At 43.1% G+C, this 21,326-nt stretch overlaps 1 long non-coding RNA gene across 1 annotated transcript; it reads left to right on the plus strand.

Moving 5' to 3' along the window:
- The first annotated feature begins 956 nt into the window (after nt 1-956).
- On the plus strand, nt 957-20,159 carry LOC115465570. Its single transcript, XR_003941434.1, has 3 exons — nt 957-968; nt 19,924-19,930; nt 20,078-20,159. It is a non-coding gene; the product is annotated as an uncharacterized LOC115465570 (long non-coding RNA).
- The last annotated feature ends 1,167 nt before the right edge of the window (nt 20,160-21,326 follow it).

Below are 21,326 nucleotides of genomic sequence, written 5' to 3' on the forward strand. Positions count from 1 at the left end.
AGCTTAAATTTAGTTGTGGTTTTTAGAATAGTGCTTATGCCCAGGAATCATCCTTAACTTTAGCAGTGGCCATTTGCACCAACTGAAACATGGTACAAGTGTAGTCGCCTAAATTGGACTTGTAACCTCCTTATTCTAAAACAACGTCATACCGGGGTACAAATTATATCGTAGTGATAGGGTGAATCGGATTGGTGGAGGGGTAGCATTGTATATTAACGAGAGCCTTGAATCAAATAGATTGAAAATTCTGCAGGAAACAAAACACTCCTTGGAATCACTGTGGATTGAAATTCCATGTGCAAAGGGGAAAAGGATAGTGATAGGAGTGTACTACCGTCCGCCTGGCCAGGACGAACAGACGGATGCGGAAATGTTAAAGGAAATCAGGGACGCAAACAAACTGGGCAACACAATAATAATGGGGGATTTCAATTACCCGCATATAGACTGGGTTAATGTAACATCTGTACACGCAAGGGACATAGGATTTCTTGATGAAATCAAGGACAGCTTCATGGAACAGCTAGTTCAGGAGCCGACAAGAGAAGGAAAAATACTAGACTTAGTCCTTAGTGGTGCTCATGATCTAGTGCAGGGGGTAACGATACGAGGGCCGCTTGATAACAGTGATCATAATATGATCGGTTTTGATATTGGCATTGAAGGAAGTGAAACTAGGAAATCAAGTACGCTAGCGTTTAACTATAGAAAAGGTGATTACGACAAAATGAGAAAAATGGTGAAAAAAAGACTGAAAGGAGCAGCTCGCAGAGTAAAAAACTTGCATCAGGCGTGGATGCTGTTTAAAAACACCATCCTGGAGGTTCAGGACAAATATATTCCACATATTAGAAAAAAGGGAAAAAAGACTAAACGTCAGCCGGCGTGGCTAAACAGTAAGATAAAGGAAATCATTAGAGCCAAAAAACAATCCTTCAGGAAGTGGAGAAGAGAACCAACTGAAAGTAACAGGATAGATCATAAGGAATGCCAAGCCAAATGCAAAGCGGAGATAAGGAGGGCAAAAAAGGACTTTGAGAAGAAATTAGCGTTGGAAGCAAAAATACATAGTAAAAATTTTTTTAGATACATTAAAAGCAGGAAACCGGCCAAAGAGTCGGTTGGGCCGCTGGACGAAAATGGTGTTAAAGGGGCGATCAAGGAGGACAAAGCCGTAGCGGAGAAATTAAATGAATTCTTTGCTTCGGTCTTCACCGAGGAGGATTTGGGGGGGACACCGGTGCCGGAAAGAATATTTGAAGCGGGGGAGTCGGAGAAACTAAACAAATTCTCTGTAACCTTGGAGGATGTAATGGGTCAGTTCAGCAAGCTGAAGAGTAGTAAATCACCGGGACCTGATGGTATTCATCCCAGAGTATTAATAGAACTAAAAAATGAACTTGCGGAGCTACTGTTAGAAATATGCAATCTGTCCCTAAAATCGAGTGTAGTACCGGAAGACTGGAGGGTAGCCAATGTTACTCCGATTTTTAAGAAGGGTTCCAGAGGAGATCCGGGAAATTATAGACCGGTGAGTCTGACGTCGGTGCCGGGCAAGATGGTGGAGGCTATTATTAAGAATAAAATTGCAGAGCATATACAAAAACATGGACTGATGAGACAAAGTCAGCACGGATTTAGTGAAGGGAAGTCTTGCCTCACCAATCTAATGCATTTTTTTGAGGGAGTAAGCAAACATGTGGACAATGGGGAGCCGGTTGATATTGTATATCTGGATTTTCAGAAGGCGTTTGACAAAGTGCCGCACGAAAGACTCCTGAAGAAATTGCAGAGTCATGGAATCGGAGGTAGGGTATTATTATGGATTAAGAACTGGTTGAAAGATAGGAAGCAGAGAGTAGGATTGCGTGGCCAGTATTCTCAGTGGAGGAGGGTAGTTAGTGGGGTCCCGCAGGGGTCTGTGCTGGGTCCGTTGCTTTTTAATGTATTTATAAATGACCTAGAGATGGGAATAACTAGTGAGGTAATTAAATTCGCCGATGACACAAAATTATTCAGGGTCGTCAAGTCGCAGGAGGAATGTGAACGATTACAGGAGGACCTTGCGAGACTGGGAGAATGGGCGTGCAAGTGGCAGATGAAGTTCAATGTTGACAGGTGCAAAGTGATGCATGTGGGTAAGAGGAACCCGAATTATAGCTACGTCTTGCAAGGTTCCGCGTTAGGAGTTACGGATCAAGAAAGGGATCTGGGTGTCGTCGTCGATGATACGCTGAAACCTTCTGCTCAGTGTGCTGCTGCGGCTAGGAAAGCGAATAGAATGTTGGGTGTTATTAGGAAGGGTATGGAGTCCAGGTGTGCGGATGTTATAATGCCGTTGTATCGCTCCATGGTGCGACCGCACCTGGAGTATTGTGTTCAGTACTGGTCTCCGTATCTCAAAAAAGATATAGTAGAATTGGAAAAGGTACAGCGAAGGGCGACGAAAATGATAGTGGGGATGGGACGACTTTCCTATGAAGAGAGGCTGAGAAGGCTAGGGCTTTTCAGCTTGGAGAAGAGACGGCTGAGGGGAGATATGATAGAAGTGTATAAAATAATGAGTGGAATGGATCGGGTGGATGTGAAGCGACTGTTCACGCTATCCAAAAATACTAGGACTAGAGGGCATGAGTTGAAGCTACAGTGTGGTAAATTTAAAACGAATCGGAGAAAATTTTTCTTCACCCAACGTGTAATTAGACTCTGGAATTCGTTGCCGGAGAACGTGGTACGGGCGGTTAGCTTGACGGAGTTTAAAAAGGGGTTAGATAGATTCCTAAAGGACAAGTCCATAGACCGCTATTAAATGGACTTGGAAAAATTCCGCATTTTTAGGTATAACTTGTCTGGAATGTTTTTACGTTTGGGGAGCGTGCCAGGTGCCCTTGACCTGGATTGGCCACTGTCGGTGACAGGATGCTGGGCTAGATGGACCTTTGGTCTTTCCCAGTATGGCACTACTTATGTACTTATGTACTTAACGTGCATAAATGCTAAGTACGCTTCCATTCCATGACCCTCCTTGTGCCTCTTCCATCAAAGGCTTTGATGCTCAATATCTGGGTATAGAAAAGCCCACAGTGGCCCCTCCTTAGATTTTTTAGATTGTAAGCTCTATCGAGCAGGGACTGTCTCTCTGTGTCAGGTGTTCAGCGCTGCGTGCGTCTGGTAGCGCTATACAAATGTTAATAATAATAATTCCACTCTCCCTTCCCCTTTCCTTTCCTTCTGTCTCACCTCCTCCCCTTATACAACACGGTAAGCAAGGTAAGTATAGCAGGGGACACCAAAAGCTGCTACAAACACTGCTGTGTTACCTCTGTTGTGCTGGCCCTGTATGCAGTGAGCCTCAGCAGTTTTAACCTGCTAGGTGCAGGAAGGAACTCTGGTGCAAGTCTCATGGGACTTGACACTATAAAACTCTCATTCCATGTCATCAAGCAGATGAATCCAGAAATGGATGGGTTATGTCCATCTACCAGCAGGTGGGGATATAGAACACGGTATATTGGACAGCCTGCAGTCTGGTCAGCCAGTATTGTCTGTCTCCTTCAGGCAGTGGACAGCTTCCCATCTGTGTCTGGTCTCTACTTAGTGGGCTCCTGTTCCATGTGATTCGGTTGAGTCTGGGGTGTTAGGCTTAGCTGGTGCCTTCTGGGGTACATCTGGTAGCTCCAGGTTTGTCCGTCAGTCTGTGTCCCCCCCCCCCCCCCCCCCCATGGTTGCGACCTTCTCCTTTCCATTAAAAAAAAATAAGACAAAAAAAAAACCCCAAATTGGAGCTGCAGAAACCTTTTCTGGGGGGGTTGAGATATAACTGGTCTTCACAATACTGTGTTTGTGAGCAGCATCTGCACAGTGGGGATTAAAAAACACTCCAGCCTTCCTGTCTTTAGCGCAGTGAGTATCACTTTAAATTTGTTATTATTATTATATTAGTTTCGGTTTTGTTTTAGCTGTGTTCCCGGCCGGTTATCAGCAGTAGATGTCTTTTAACGAGAATAGAACACTTTGGGGGACTCCTGAGCATGAACAGTGGTCAGTAATGGTGGGCACTGCAGATTCCTGCTCTCTTCCTCCTGACTCCGCTCTGCCACTCTCAGTGATGTTACCACTCTCTCTGCCCCCCGCAGGGCTGCCAGACTTTCTCTTTAGTTCTAGATTCTTCTCACCCTCCAGCCCAGGTACCATTTTCACGTGAGTTTGTTTTATTAATGCACAAGTCTTATTTATTAAAGAGATCCTCTCCTCCAGCGCCTCTGCAACAGAGCACTAATCCTCAGGGTCTCAATTTCATCAGTGAACAAAAGGAAGGTGGATCTGGTGCCTGTGCTAGACCTCACTTCCCCTCCTTCACTCCCGGTGTTGGAGGAGGAGTTTTCAGTGCTATATGTCTTTTCACAGCAGTCTGATCTTTTCGAAGAGGGCAAACTGCCCATGGAGGATGCAGATGATCCGGCCATAGTGTGAGTTTTTCATAAGGAGGAACTTCCCTCCTTTATTACTACGGCTCTGAACAGTTTGGCTCCTGCTACTCCTTCGGCGGCAGCCTCCGATCCATTGATGCCAGGAACTAAGAAGCCACCACACACTTTCCTTGTGCATGAGGCGATTCAGGAACTCATTTCCACACAGTGGGAGATGCTGGACTTGGGACTTAAAGTGGCCAGAGTAATGAGTAGATTATACCCTATTGCCTCAGAGAAGCTGGAAAAATTAAAGCTTCTAAAGGTGGATGCACTGGTGGTGGCGGTCACCAGAATTACTACCCTCCTGGTGGAGGGCGACATAGCTCTGAAGGATACCCAGGATAGGAAACTGGAATTGGCTCTCAAGCTTTCTTTTGAGATATCAGGGTTGGTTCTTCAGGCCTTTGTTTGCAGTTCCTTTGCTTATCGGGCCTGTTTGGGTTGGGTGCAGCATGTGGCAGATGCGATGGTGGAGACTGAAGATATTCCTGCCCTGAATTTTATGGTCCTTGAGACAGGCTTGGCATATTTGACGGATTCCTTATTTGATTTGCCTGAGGCTTTGGCCAAGCAAATCGCAGTTATCATGGCCCACGCCTCTTGCAGCTCCAGAATTGGCCGGCCAATGCGACCTCAAAGCACCACCTTACCAAGCTTCCCTTTTGAGAGAAACTCCAGTGAGGACCTAGAAAAGTTGGTGAAGGGGTTGAGAGAGTCGAAGGTCCAGCGCTTGCTCAACGATAAGCCATGCTCCTCTTTTTGCCAGGCGCAGACGCAGCCTCAGCTTAAGGATGTCAAAGGATATTGGCCTGGCCATACCTCTTCCTTTCAAAGATCTAAATATCCATCTCAGCAGCCCTTTAATGGTGACAAATGGCCCCATCAGCAGTCTTCACAAGCACTGCCTGCCTCTCGCAGTTCACAATAATGAGGTTCTGATCTACTCTTTGCCTCTTCATATAGAGGGCCATCTCTGCAGTTTTTACGAGGAATGGACAAAGATCATGTCAGATCAATGAGTGCTAGATATTATCAAAGACAGCTACAGATTAGAGTTTTCCTCTCCCATCACAGATTTTTTTCTTGGTATCCACATGCAAGGCTGTTCATAAGTGGTGTGCATTGGCTTCCAGTCTTTTGTCTTTTGAATCTTGTTGCTCTGGGGGTGATTCAGTCCATGCCTCCTCACGAGCACAGATGAGGCCATTACTCTATTTTATAGTCCGGAAGAAAGGCCCTTTCATCGGGTGCTCGATCTCAAGAGAGTGAACAAGTTTCTCAAGGTCCACCATTTCCACATGGAACCTCTGAGATTGGTCATCATCACGGTATGGATGAGGGAATTTCTCATGTCCTTGGATCTCAAGAAGGCATACTTCCACATTCCTATATGTCCTCCACAAAGGTGCTTCTTCTGCTTTGCAATCCTGAATGGGCACTTCAAGTTCAGGGATATGCCCTTTAGCCTGGCAACTGCTCCCTAGACCATCTCCAAAATGATGGCAGTGGTAGTTGCATTTCTGCGCCAGGAAGGGATACAAGATCACCCTTACCTGGATGACTAGCTTATTCGGGCCTTGGCTTTTTAGGAATGCCTGACTGTCACTGCTCGAGTGATGAAGCTTTTGGGCTCTCTGGGTTGGATTCTCAATGTTCCCAAGAGCCACTTCCAATTAACACAATCGTTGGAATATTTTGGAGTACGTTTTGACATACTAAAGGGTCAGGTCCTACTCCTGGAACACAGAATGCTCAAGCTGCAGGATCAGATCTGGATTTTTCTGCAGCTCCCGGTTCCTTGAACATGGAACTATGTGCAGGTGCTGAGCTCCATGGAAGTGACCCTAGAGGTGGTTCTCTGGGCCAGAGCTCACATATGGCCTCTTCAGCAGTCCCTTCTGTCTTGCTGGTTGCCAGTGTCGCCTCCAATGGACCACGCAGGCAAGATCCAGCATAGCCTGGTGACTTCAGTCTTGCCACTTTCATTGCGGTGTGTCTTTGCAAACACCACAGTGGGCTGTGCTGGTGACAGATGCCAGTCTCAGGGGATGGGAAACTTATTGTCGCCACCTCACTGCTCAAGGCCTGTGGTCCCCAGTGGAAGCATCCTGGGCCATTAACTGCCTGGAGCTTTGGGCTGTTCAGCTGGCTGCGCAATCCTTTCAGGTGGTACTCCTGAGTCTGCTGGTCCAGGTTCTGACGGGCAACCAGATCAAGGTGGCCTACATTGACAGGGGGAATGCACAGCTCATGTTGGACGCCTACCTTCTCATTCAGTGGGAGCAGCGTTGGGTGCATCTGATCTCGACAGCTCATATTACAGGAACACAGAATGTACAAGCAGATTATCTCAGCAGGACTTCGCCAGATTCAGGGAGTGGAAGTTGTCAGAGGTGGTTTTCCATCTCATCACGCGGAAATGGGGCACACTCACACTGGATCTCATTGCATTATGTCTGTACACAAAGGTCCCCTGTTTCTTCGATCGAAGAAGGGAGCTTAGCTTGGAGGGAATAGATGCCCTTCTTCAGCAATGGCCACCCAAAAAACTCCTGCACGTCTTTCCTCCCTGGCCCCTAATATGCTGGATCCTGGTGTCCCCAAACTGCTCCAGGTGACCTTGGTATGTGGATCTTGGGTCACTACTAATGGGCGCTCTATTTTGTCTCCCGCACTGGCATGATCTGTTATTGCAGGGTCCGGTCCACAAAGCGAATCCCTCCCTCTTTGGTTATTCCCACCTTGCTTCAAGCGCAAAAGCTGTCTACCTCCTCGGTGTACGCACATGTCTGGCAGTTGTTTAAATCCTGGTGTTCTGAGAGTCCTCTCATGTGTTGCGGCTTCCTTGTCGCAGATCCTGGCCACCTTAAAGGAGGGTCTCATGAAAGCTTTGGTGTATAACTCACTAAGGCTGCAGGTAGTGGTATTATCCTGCAACAGGGTACACCTTTCTAATTCTTCTTTGGTGGCCCATCCAGATGTAGTCCATTTTCTTATGGGTGTGGTCCGTCTTAAGCCTCTGGTTCACTCTCTTTGTCCTCAAGATCTGTTTCTACAGTTTTCTGCAGTGGGGGTTTCACTGTGTACAGTTCCCTCCTTTTTGCTTAAGGTAGTTTCAGTGTTTCACATCAAACAGCCATTGTAACTGCCATCCTTTTCTATGGAGGCTTGTGGTAAGCCATACACTTCCCTTCATTTGCTGGATGTCCACAGAGCCCTCCTGCACTATCTGGAGGTCACTAACAAGTTTCAAGGTTCTGATCATCACTTTGTTCTGTTCTCTGGGCCTAATAAGGGAGTGGATGCCTCCAAGGCTACTATCACCCATTGGCTCAGGGAGTGCATAACTTCAGCATGTGTGTTGTCTGAGAAGTCTACTCCGCTGATGCTTTGGGCCCATTCTACTAGGGCTCTGGGTACTTCTTGGGCAGAATCTCAGTTTTCTCTGGAAGAGATTTCTAGATCAGCTACCTGGTCCTCATTGCATATTTTTGTTTGGCACTATGAGGTTGATGGTCAGTCACAGCTTTTGGGGCTGTGGTCCTTTTGGCAGCACCATCTGTGTTCCACCCGATCTACAGACTGCTTTGCTGCATCCCATCCATTTCTGGATTCATCTGCTTGATGGAGAAATTATGTCTTACCTGATCATTTTCTTTCCTTTAGTCATAGCAGATGAATCCAGAGCTCCACCCTGTGGATTCTATTGCTGTTTTTAGTTCCTTTGTTCAGATGTATTGTGTTGCTGCATTATCATTTGAGTTATGATCAATTCATTGTTATTGTGGTGAGGAAGAGGTGGTGTTGGGCTGCATAATGTATTCTTTTCCTGCTTTAATATGGATTATGCTGACTGATCAGACTGCAGGCTGTCTAATATACCTTAGTTCAGTTCATGTTCTCTGTCTCCACCTGCTGGTAGATGGACATAACCCATCCATTTCTGGATTCATCTCCAATAACTAAAAAAAAAATAAAATTATCAGGTAAGACATAATTTCTCCTTGGAGTTCCCACACCATGTGGCAGTGGAGGTAGTATGGCAGCAGCAGCAAGTACAAAGGGGGGAGTTACAATTTCTAGTGTGAAGAGGGGACACCAGAAAGCACAGCTCCATCCCTGAGCACAAATAGACACACTCCAGATCTTCAGCCCTTGTGCAAGGTGCATCAGCACATACATACCTCAATTCTGGAGCTCCAGAAACCTAAAACTCATCACTGACCAAGAACAAACACATACCCTTGTCCTAAATGCCTGTTATGGGGAACATCCTCCTACCTCTACCCCAATGCTGGCAGTACCAAGCCCATGACAGCTGTGAGCCAAGGCTGAGTGAGACACTAGGACAGATTTGTAATCTCAGGCTTCATTCAGCTGCTATTCCACTCTCTGACCTCATTCATAGAGCTATTGCCTCTTCCATGCTAGAGGGGGGAGGATAAGGATCTGAGCATGGAGGGATAAAGAAGGAAGGCTTGCCAAGATGGTGGATGGGCCATTCAGTCTGCAAACTGAAATCCTTGAGCAACAGGAGGGAAGAAGACAGTAAAAATGTAAGAATAGGGAGTGTTGGGGGGGGAGGGAAAGCAAAAGTACTTGCTCCATGGACCAGATCTGATTTGTGGACAGGAAAGCATGATGGGCCAGAAAAACACACGCAAAGGGCTTCTTCCAGCTCATGAGCTATAGCTTGGGGACCATTGGGTTCAAATATGCTAAAATGAGTAATAAAATGTGAGTGCAATGATCTCTGGAAGAAACAAAAGTCCTAGGCCTTTAACAACAGCTTTTTAGGCACACAACTATAGGTAGCTATCAGCTTAGAGCAGGGATTCCCAAACTTGTCCTGGGGGAAACCCCAGCTAGTCAGGTTTTCAGGATATCTATAATGAATATGCGTGAGATAGACTTGCATACCAAAGAGGCAGTGTATACAAATTGATCTCATAAATTAACTGAACTCTGTTTATCTGGAAATCCAATTATATAGACTTCTTCCATTCATTATTTTTTTAATTTTTTTTTCATAATCTCTGTATCATAGTTATCACATTATGCCACATATACAGTAAAACATTTTATAACATCACACATAGTTTGGTATTTTTCCCATTTATTACTGAAAACAAAAAATAATGCTCAACATGTAATGCTCAAAGTGTGTGCTGTGTTCAAAAAGGAATGTCCAATCATCCGAATTTTCCATTATCCAGACTACTCTCTCTGCTGAGGTTAGTCTGGATAACTAGCGCCTTACTGTATTCAGGCCTGCACATCTGGTAATTCTGATTAATTTTCTCAGATATTATTCTTCAATATACATTTAGGAACAGAATTGTCTGTGCATGCTACAAACCTGGCCACACACACAATTGCGCCATCACCATTCAAGACCTGTCAGCATACATGGTGGGAGCCTGTCTCATGGTTGCTGATCACCATGTATATAATTTGTTTCGGATCTGTTAGTATTTTCCAAAGCTGATGGGCCATCACTCTGTAAAAGCGAAGCATACCAAGGCAGTCACCTAAAAGAGAAGAAGCATCAGTTCAGAAAAGACAGCTGCAAAATAACTTTCCACCCATGGCAAGCATACTGCTATGAATCCATATCAAACCACAAAGTGTGTGTATTTAGATTTTAGTTTTAATTTAGTTACTTGCTTTTCCAAACACCGAGCTCAAGGCAAGTTACAAATTCAGATTTAGTAGTCATTTCCTATCTAGGGAGGCTTACATACTAAGTTATACCTCAGGCAGTACAAGGTGAAGTAACTCATTCAAGGTCACAAGGAAGTGTCAATGGGAGAAACAGGATTAGAACCCTGCCTTCCTCTGGTTTCTGCATTTTCAGTTTGACATTGCAAAGAACTGAGAGGAAAGGCAGAGATCAACTGGGGCTTATGGCAATGGAGCTTAAATGAGTTCTTAGGCTCTCTCCTTGACCCATCCCCCCAGTCAGTTGACTTTTCAGGATATTTCTAATGAATTATGCATGTGATATAACACAACAACTTCCTGAGATATTTCCTCAAATTATTACTTTAAAAGGAGTGAAGCCTGTGAAACCTGGGATTACTTTAATCAGTGGGATTTGAATTAGAGACTTAAGTATATGTATTGTTAAATAATTTCTGGTTTTTAAAAGAGAAAGAATGTAATCAGATGTATTATTTCTAACTAATATTGGACAATAAGTATGTTTTTCAATGAAATGATTTGACTATACACTGTATTGGCCTTGAAGAAGCCAACCAGATGATCAATGTGGAATAATGAATTAGACGAGTAATATCTGGGGATAATCAGATTAATACCATCTGAGGATAATCAGATTAATACCACGGGGGGGGGGGGGGGGTTCTGTTTACTGTTTAATCGATCTCCTTATCTTGTTTCACTTTCCCTATTTAGTGGTCTAAGGAAGAGAATAGAATTACTTGACTGAAATAATTCCTACATATTACTTTCTCTGTATTTCCAACAAGTTGTTTTATCGCTAGTAAAAATGTAAATAGTTATAAATAAAAAATTTTAAAAAAAAACAACTTCCTGAGAGCCTAAAGCGGATATTTAAAAAGGGCTGTTAGTATTTGAGATGTGCATAAATTGGCACGTAAATATAGTATTTATCTTGCATACATGTCTAAGTTCCCATTCTATAAAGCCAAGATGGGCATGCCAAAAACCCAAGTGCACGCACATGGCAAGGGGACATAGTCTAGATGTGGTTTTGGTGGACTAGGGCACACCCTATCATTCCGTGGATTAGGAGTTGGTTATTGGACAGAAAACAGAGGGTAGGGTTAAATGGCCATTTTTCTCAATGGAGGAGGGTGAATAGTGGAGTGCCATAGGGATCTGTACTGGGACCGATAGAATTTAACATGATCTGAAAATCAGAGCAACAAATGAGGTGATTAAATTTGCAGATGACACAAAACTATTCAAGGTTGTCAAAACACATGTGGATTGTGAAAAATTTCAAGAAGACCTTAGGAAACTGAAAGACTAGGCATCCAAATAGCAAATGAGATTTAATGTGAACAAGTGCAAACTGATGCATATTGGGGTTACCTCATGCTGTGGTCCAACTTAGGAGTCAGCACTCAATAAAAAGATCTAGGTATCATTGTAGAAAATATGATGAAATCTTCTTCCCAGTGTGTGGTGGCAAACAGGATGCTAGGAATTATTAGAAAAGGAATGCAAAATAAGACCAAAAATATTATAATGCCTCTGTATCACTCCATGGTGAGACCTCACCTTGAGTATTGCATTCAGTCCTGGTCTCCATATCTCAAAAAAGATAAAGTGGAATTAGAAAAAATTCAAAGAAGAGCGACCAAAATGATAAAGGGGATGGAACTCTTTCCATTTGAAGAAAGGCTAAAGACAGTGGCGTAGGAAGGGGGGGGCGGTGGGGCGGTCCGCCCCGGGTGCACGCCGCTGGGGGGTATTGGCGCCTCGCTGGTTCCTTGCTCTCTCTGCCCCGGAACAGGTTACTTCCTGTTCCGGGGCAGAGAGAGCAAGGAACCAGCAAGGTGCCGACACCCCCCCAGCGGCGTGCTCTCGGCGGATTGGCCCTCCCACCCGCCCCTCACTGCCTTCCAGGTATGTTCTCGCGGGCATGGCGGGGGGGGGGGGGTTGCGCTACGGAGGGGGGAGGGTGCGTCACGCTGCACCCGGGGGGGGGTGCACAGCGGCAACCCGCCCCGGGTGTCAGCTGCCCTCGCGACGCCACTGGCTAAAGAGGTTAGTCCTCTTCAGCTTTGAATAGAGATGGATGAGGGGGGATATGATTGAGGTCTATGAAATCCTGAGTGGAGTAGGACGGGTAAAAGTGAATCAATTTTTCGCTCTTTCAAAAAGTACAAAGACCAGGGGACACAATGAAATTACATAGAAATACTTTTAAAACAAATAGGAGGACAATTTTTTAAAGAGATTTTATTGAAAGTTTTGTTAGAAAAGAGGGATACATAAAAGGAACAGGGAAAATAGATATTCAAAAATGTTATTATCTTATTTGTACATTTTCTAGTAAGTTATGCAAAGTGATAATCATTAACACATTATAATAAATTTTTCAAACTTAAACTTTTATAATTATTTTAAGATTAAGTAAATGTCTTGAAAATAGAAGTATAAAATGTATAGGGAGAATAATAAATGATAAGGTAATTGGAACAAAAAAAGACAGAAGAAAAGGGGGAAAAAGGAAAACCAGACTCTGTGGTTGAAGGAGTCCGTTTGTTCAATAGAGATTCTCTCTGCTTAACTGTGTGCAACGGGACCACACGGCGTTGCATTACACTGCTCTTTATTACAGCACTGAGTATCACAACATTGCTGCACGTTCCTTTGCTATCCATCGTGACTCCTGACGCAGGCGCTGTGCGCCGAAACACGGACCGTTTCGGGTCCATTCTAGATTTGTTTCATCGACATATATGATTAAAGATTCTACCCCTTTTTTTGAAGGCCCTTGGTGCTTTTTTTTGTTCTTCTGGTTTCTGCTTGTGCTTCACTCTCTCTCTCTCTGTTACACTATTTATAAAATCACCCTCATAATATGTACTAAAACGAAGCACACACACACACAAACACACTTGAATGAAAAGAAAAACTGAGAAAACTCCTGAACTATAAAGAAAAAAAAAAGATGACCAGTGTGCACACCCCTAATCAGTGGCGTTCCAAGGGGGGGCGGTGGGGGCGGTCCGCTCCGGGTGCACGCTGCTGGGGGGTGCCGCGGCACGTGCCTGCTGTGAGAGTTGGCTAACTTCTCTCGTTCGCTGCAGCTCCCTCTGCCCCAGAACAGGTTACTTCCTGTTCCGGGGCAGAGGGAGCTGCAGCGAACAAGCAACGTTAGTAAACTCGCAGCAGGCGCGCGCTGCGGCACCCCCCCCCCCCCCAGCAGCATGCACCTGGGGGGGGGGCTGTTTCACGGGGGGGGGGTGTTTCACCGGGGGGGGGGGTGCTGCATCCGGGGGGGGCGCTGCACCCGGGGGGCGGGGCGCCGCCCCGGGTGTCCACCCCCCCTAGGAACGCCACTGCCCCTAATAAAGCACAACTAGAGGACAGTAATCCAGTGTTATAGCAGCTGGCTTCTTTTTTCCAAGCATACTCTCACTGACACTGACAGGCTGAAAGTCACTGTTAGAGATGTTGCTTTGGAAGGTGTCTTTCTTGTAAATGTGCCTTTCTGCTTACCATTCATCTCCTGTGTTCTCTTTTTCTCTCTGCCATTGTGTGAAACCAGATGGGCCCTGCTGCGGGGGAAAGTTGGACGCATGGAGGAACCTTTTCAGGTCTCACTGGAACACTTCGCTGCTGGGAATGGAAGCGTAGCTGCCATTGACTCTTTCACGCTTAAAAACTGCTCAAAAGGTACTGCAGTATATATATATTTTTGTTTTGTTTTTTGCATTCTAATACAGAAAAAAAGGCTTTCACAAAATGTATTAAAGTGTTTTGTGGTAGTGTATCAGCATATGCTAACTTGTGCATTAGCTATTTTTTAATTTAAATATTTTTTGCTGGGGGTGTGTCCTGGGTGTGTCATCAACCAGCTATTGTGTTCACATTAGCACGTGCTAACTGCTTAGTGCAGAGAACATGGGAGTGCTTAGCACCTCCTAAGTGCTCTCCTATTAACTTTTTTTCAGATAACATTCACTAATGCAAACATTAGTGCATTACCCGAAAAAAATAATTGAAAAATGCCTGCAGGCTTAGAAATGAACTTAGTACAGAGGAAAATCCCATGTTTAAAAGCACTAAGCCCATATTCTAATGTGGCTTAGTAAAAGGCCCTTAGGTTAGCTGTCTAGTGCTGTAAATTAGCACTAACACCCTAACTTCAGTTTTCCAACCTGTTCCCACCCTTTGTTCTGTCTATTGTTTATACACCTAAATTTGAGCATCTACTATACACAGGTGCTCAGGGCGAAATTTTAACTGGAAAAATCTAGGTGCCTAACTCTTAAAGGGCCCTACATACTAACGCGTGAAAAGACTTTGAAAAAGTGCACTTTGTACGACAAATAGTGCAGAGCATCTGGAATCACATGAAAACAACAAAGCACAGATGGATTTTGCTCTTTTTGTGCTAAAAGTGCATTTTTGCAAAAGTCATTTTGCAAAAGCATACATCACAGCAGTAAAGCTTACATTAAAGCAGAAAAAAAAAGCAAAAACATGTGTGAAAAAGGTATTGTGGACCTGTTTTCACAGAATAATAACTATAGCTCATTAGCTGTAGTTATTTTTTCAGCTGTGTCAGGAAAATCAAAAGGTAGTGTTTGCTAAAATTAAAGGACCCATTGACTTGAATGGGAGACATTCCAAAATCTCTTCCAACGAATGGGGGTAAATGCTGATCCCTAGTGCCCTCCCCCCCCAGCCTCTACACAAGGCTAAAAGGTTTTAAAGGTCTCCCCCATCCTGAAGCTCCCCCATTCCCTGAAATCCTTCCCCTTCCATACAACCAGGGTTATCAGTGTGCTGAGGTAGAGAAATTCTGTCTTATGGCACCTCAGCGAGCTCATTGATATCTGTAAACATTTGCCCATTTTGGTTATCCTGAAAACCAGGAGTGTAACTTAAAGAAAGTAATTCTTTAACAGTGTGCCTGTCTTAAGTGTCAAGAACAAGCTTTTTTGAAGCCTACTTTTCTTTATAGAATATTAGCTCAGCATGCCAAATTTGTGCCTATATTGAGCCTTAGTTGCTTTAAATTATACTGTAGGCACAAGCACTTTCTCATGCCTAAACTGTGAAAATATTTGCATAGGATTATAGTATTTTACAATCTATGGCATAACTGTGTGCTCCGCCCATGTTCCGCCCAAACTCCTCCCATGTGAACCACATGCCACTGTAAATTGGCGCATACCTACAGAATAAAAGTTGGGGTAGACCAAGGAACTTCCAGCAGTCAAGTGTAAAAAAACACTCCTTTATTGACAAAGCACCAACAGTTAGAAAGACCCAATATTGGGGCCATGTTTCAATGGATAACCACCTGCTTCAGGGGTCGCAAATGCTCTGCCATATGTATTGTTGAGTAAGGAAAGTTGTGAAGCAAAGTCAAAATCCAGCAGCAACAGTGAAGCACAAACGGAAGCTGTAAATAAAATTATATCAGCTGCTCACCTCAAGGGTAAAGCTGCCAAAGCTGGCCTATTTTTATTTACAGCTTCTTTTTGGCTTTGTAGCATCAAATCTCACTCAACGTTTGAAATGTATGTAAGCCACATTGAACTGAAATTGTTTTTGGATAATGTGGGATATAAGAACTGATAAATAAATAAACAAATTACCTCCAAAGTGGCTTGTGTCTGACAATTTGGTTTTCATTCCAACTTGGCAGGTAAAGATGGAAACACGTGTGCTATACAGTCAAGTCAATCTGTGAAACAAAAGTTGTACAGCTCTACCATAACTGAGTGATAATCATAACATTTTCCTTCAGTTCTCATCTTTTTGGAAGTTAAAATATAGTCTGTACACTGGAAAGGAGCTACCAGGCTATTCCCCAGGGGCATAATTGAAAGGGGCACCCAAGTTTTCCTGAGGACGTCCTTGCAGGACGTCCCGTGAAGGGGTGGAGAAACCCGTATTATTGAAACAAGATGGACGTCCATCTTTCATTTTGATAATACGGTCGGGCATGCCCTAATCGCGAAATTTAGGTCAACCTTAGAGATGGTCGTCCTTAGACTTGGTCGTTTCTGATTTTCGGCGATAATGGAAACTGAGGACGCCCATCTCAAAAACGACCAAATCCAAGCCCTTTGGTCATGGGAGGAGCCAGCATTCATACTGCACTGGTCCCTCTCACATGCCAGGACACCAACCGGGCACCCTAGGGGGCACTGCAGTGGACTTCAGAAATTGCTCTCAGGTGCATAGCTCCCTTACCGTGTGTGCTGAGCCCCCCCAAAACCCACTACCCACAACTGTACACCACTACCATAGCCCTTATGGGTGAAGGGGGCACCTAGATGTGGGTACAGTGTGTTTCTGGTGGGCTTTGGAGGGCTCATATTTATCACCACAAGTGTAACAGGTAGGGCGAGGTTGGGCCTGGGTCTGCCTGTCTGAAGTGCACTGCACCCACTATAACTGCTCCAGGGACCTGCATACTGCTGTGATGGACCTGAGTATGACATTTGAGGCTGGCATAGAGGCTGGCAAAAAATATTTTTAAAGAATTTTTTTTGAGGGTGGGAGGGGGTTAGAGACCACTGGGGGAGTAAGGGGAGGTCATCCCTGATTCCCTCCGGTGCTCATCTGGTCAGTTCGGGCACCTTTTCGTGGCCTGGTTGTAACAAAAAAAGGACCAAGTAAAGTCGTCAAAGTGCTCATCAGGGACGCCCTTCTTTTTTTGATTATAGGTCGAGGACACCCATGTGTTAGGTACACCCAAGTCCCTCCTCCAATACACCCCCTTGAACTTTGGCCATCCCTGCGACGGAAAGCAGTTGAGGATGCCCCAAATCAGCTTTCGATTATGCCGATTTGGGCGACCCTGGGAGAAGGACGCCTGATTTGTGCCGAAAGATGGGCGTCCTTCTCTTTCGAAAATAAGCCTGATAGTGAAACATACTGTGATTCTGTTTGCTGATATTTTTGAGATTAAGAAATGCCTATATGATGGGGAGAATCTTAAATTCATGTGAATGTTAAAGTATTAACTCACAGAATCTGTATAGGTCACCCAGATTCATGCATGAACTAATTAGTCAATTAGGTGCTAACAATCACTTATTATTTATTTAATTTTTTTATTTACAGAGACTTTGAAGCCAAAAATGGCTTCAAAGCGGTTTACAATAAAATTAATAAGCCTTCAAAGAAAAGGGAAGGAGAAATTAAGAGATATTAAGCATAAGCTGTTCAAAAAGGCATACCACAGTGATCTATCCTAAATCCCAGATAACGAAACTTATACCAGAACGGGGCAAAACTGAACCCTCGATATTTGATTGCTTAATTTACTCTGTCACCATTGAACGTTAACGCAATACCACTTTATTTCTCATTCCGGAAATGAACTCTCTATACCTGACTGCTTAAAGTACTCTGTCACTTATGAACTTTAATGCAATACCACTCTATATTTCTCATTCCGGTAATGACGATCGCCATTACAGCATAATGTAAGCCACATTGAGCCTGCAAATAGGTGGGAAAATGTGGGATACAAATGCAACAAATAAATAAATAAGCAGAGTTTTCAGAAAAGATTTAAATTTAGCATATGAGGATTCTGAGCATAGGTTGGTGAGTAAATCATTCAGTAATCTGGGCCCAATGTAGCTAAAAGCTGTTGCACGGGTAGTGTCCCGTCTAATGACAGAGAAGGGTGGTAATTGAAGCAAGTTGGCATTTGCTGAACGGAGCAAGCATGCAGGTATGTATGGGGATAATAAGGCGGAAGAGATTTCAAAACCAAAACCAAAAGTTTGTATTAAATGCAGGCAGGAAGAGATAACCAATGTTCCTGATATAAAAAAGGTGTGATGTGGCAAAAGGCTGTGCATGATGCAGAAGACGAGCAGCTGTTGATTGAACTAGATGAAGACGCTTTAGAGAGTAAAGTGGGAGGCCTGCGTAAAGAGAATTACAGTAATTAACTTCTTAGTCTCACACACACACAAGGAGTGACACAGGCTGCACATACTGCAACAGACATATTTATCCACTCCTACCCTAGATGAGATAACATTTAATCATCTCTCTGACCTCATGTGCAACTTTCTTTAAATTAGTCACCTTATTTTCTAACTCCTCTTACTCTCTTACCAATCTATATGTTCCATCTTTACTTATACCCTATGCTGTCTATTAAAATGTTCTAATACGTATTGTGTTGACATAATTAGTACACTATCATACTTTGTATTGTTATTTGAATATTTTTACTGTTGTAATTGTCTATTGTTTATGTTTGACTTATTCTTACTGTACACCGCCTTGAGTGAATTCTTTCCAAAAGGCGGTACATAAATCTTAATAAATAAAATAAAAATAAATAACTAAATGAAATGCAGAAGATAAATCTAAAAAAAAAGAAAAAACAACTGAAAAGCGCTGGTCCATGGATGTTCTAATTGTATTACGGAGTTCAGTTATGTGCATCTAAATTACATAGTGGGTAACTCAAAAGGGGGTGAGACCATGGGAGGGAAAGGGGCAAGCAGGGGCGTTCTTAGAAATTAGACAGCATCAGTTGGATGAAAGCATTTAGACCAGCTTTTGGCAGGCATAAGTGCTCACACCCAAAGTTAGGTGCAAGAAGTGGACTAAGCCAGTATTCTGTTAATGACACTGCGCAGAGCACACTTTACAGGAAACTAGTTTAGTGTAGATCTTAACGGCACCTAATTTTGGGCACCATTTACTGAATTGGTCCTCAGTGTTGAAACGTTAAGCTATCCGACTTAAGAGGGGTAATTTTATGTAAAGTCTGTTTTGCAAATGGAAAAGTGCTTTTATTAAATTGAATGGATGTATATGCATGTAAAACCTGATGAAAGAACACAAATACTTTTATGCGGACTATGAGTAGACATTCTTGGGGGATAGTTTGGGGGAACAGAGCCAGAGTTCATACGTACACAGGTGGATACACGTGTAAAGTACATGCACAAATTTACACCTTTTTTGGAGCCGGTATAAATGTGCATGTGTGTGAATTTGTGCGCTATTCGAGCTGGTTCTGGGTGGTTCTATTAAGAACACACAAAGATGCCCATGTTGCTTTTATACAATAGGCTTAAAATAGGCATCTCTTTGAACTTTCCACATAGCCATCTGTGGTAACGTGAACTTGGATGGGCAAAGATAAGGTAGAGCCACAAAGCAGCTGCAGGTGAAAGAAAATAACATTTATTAAATGTGTTTGGTCAGGGTTCCTGTTCCATCCACGGGTAGGAGAAAAGGCAACATAAAATTAATCCAAGACCCATTCTTGCAGAGTTACTGTGTGTGCCTTACTGCCTCTCAACACAGCAGCATACTTTACTTGTCCTTGGCCTGGTTCCACAAAGTTATCAGTGTAGTCTCTAGCAATTACATGGGGCAACAATACAAAATCTGCAATGTTCCAAGTGGAGTTTGGCCTACCTGTCTGTAGAAGTTGCAGTTCACACATAGGTGGCGGACGTGTATGCCATGGGTAGTCACTGCTTCCCTCTGGGCCTCCTAAACCTAGCTATGGTGGCCTCAGCTTATATATTTCCTGGACCATGCCCTCCTGGCTGCACCCCTCCCATATGACTTCCCCCTTGGGTGGGACTATGAGTTTTAAGGTGGCTCTGACATTGTAGGGAGTGCTATTAAGGGAGAGGGGTAGCATCCTATTTTAAAATTACCCCCTAAAGCCTAGCATTTTGATAGCATTTTGTGTGCTGTTCCTTTCTCACTTGGAGAGATGGAAAGTCATGTTGATGGTTACTTCCATGATTTCCTATAGTTCTGGCATTTCAGTTAGAGGATTAAGTGCTGAGATGTTCATTTATCTGATTTTATTTTCACTCTTCCTATTGCACACTTACCCACCTGTTTCTCATATATAAAACTTTAAGAAGTTAGAGGTGTTTCCTGATGTTTCACGAGAGATCCAGAAGAGGCGGAAACAATTTTTGTTACTGAAACCGGCTGTTCTCCAGATGGGAGGTGTATTCCACTTGAGATAGCCCTGTAAATGTATCATTCGATACAATTCATTTAAATATGTTTTTATGGAACCTTTACATTTGACATCATTTGTTGCCTCGAAAAGGGTTGAAACAGCTTAATATAAATAATTTGTTTGTCCTTAGTCATAGGTGTATATTCCTTGAATTTATACCTTTATTTTCTCAGTATGATTATCTTGGAATCCATTATTATGTGGACTTGAGTATGATTTCTTAGATAAATTGAATGAGTTCTTGTAACTTTTTTTGTTTAGATCTAGACTGAAAGCCCACCTCTTTAACATTGCTTTTGACTCATAACCACTTGTAACCACCTGCCTCCACCTACCCTCCTCCTTCCTGTACACAATAATTGATTTGATTTGCTTACTTTATTTTTTGTCTATTAGATTGTAAGCTCTTTGAGCAGGGACTGTCTTTCTTCTATGTTTGTGCAGCGCTGCGTATGCCTTGTAGCGCTATAGAAATGCTAAATAGTAGTAGTAGTAGTAGATACTCTTCTTGATCAAGTAATTCTTGATAATGTAATGTGAAAAGATTATAATAATTAAAAAAAAATTAGAGGTCCAGTTTCCTGCATTTTTACTCAGGTAATATATTTAATGGAATGATCTAGAAAAAGTAGTTCACCTTGATTTCATTTCTAAAACCTCAGTTCTTCATCCTAATCAAACCATATTTAGGAAACATTATAGCACTGAAACTTCTTTCCTGGGCATTACAACTTTTCTTTATTGTGTACTTGATCAACGCAAATCAGTTTTTCTACTGTCATTGGATCTTTCAGCAGCCTTTGATCTAGTCAACCATTCTATTCTGCTTGATTGCCTTCATATCATAGGTATTACTGACATTGTTTTAGTCTGGTTTACTTCTTTTCTCACAGGTAGAACATATGCTGTGACTTTTTTTTTTTTAATCAATTCACAAAATAAACAAGAATATTCTTGATACAGAAAAGATAGGTAATATTGAACTCCGTATTGCATACATTTTTTAATAAACAATTTATATTATTATCTATTAGAGGCAGAGAACAAGGTAAAATTCCATGAAATATTTATATACTACTTAAATTTAACATAGGAAGAGAAACATGGACCAAATTATTATATTATGGAGTAGGAGAAGATAT

Source organism: Microcaecilia unicolor, chromosome 3, assembly GCF_901765095.1.
Source record: "Microcaecilia unicolor chromosome 3, aMicUni1.1, whole genome shotgun sequence".
Classification (NCBI taxonomy): Eukaryota; Metazoa; Chordata; class Amphibia; order Gymnophiona; family Siphonopidae; genus Microcaecilia; species Microcaecilia unicolor.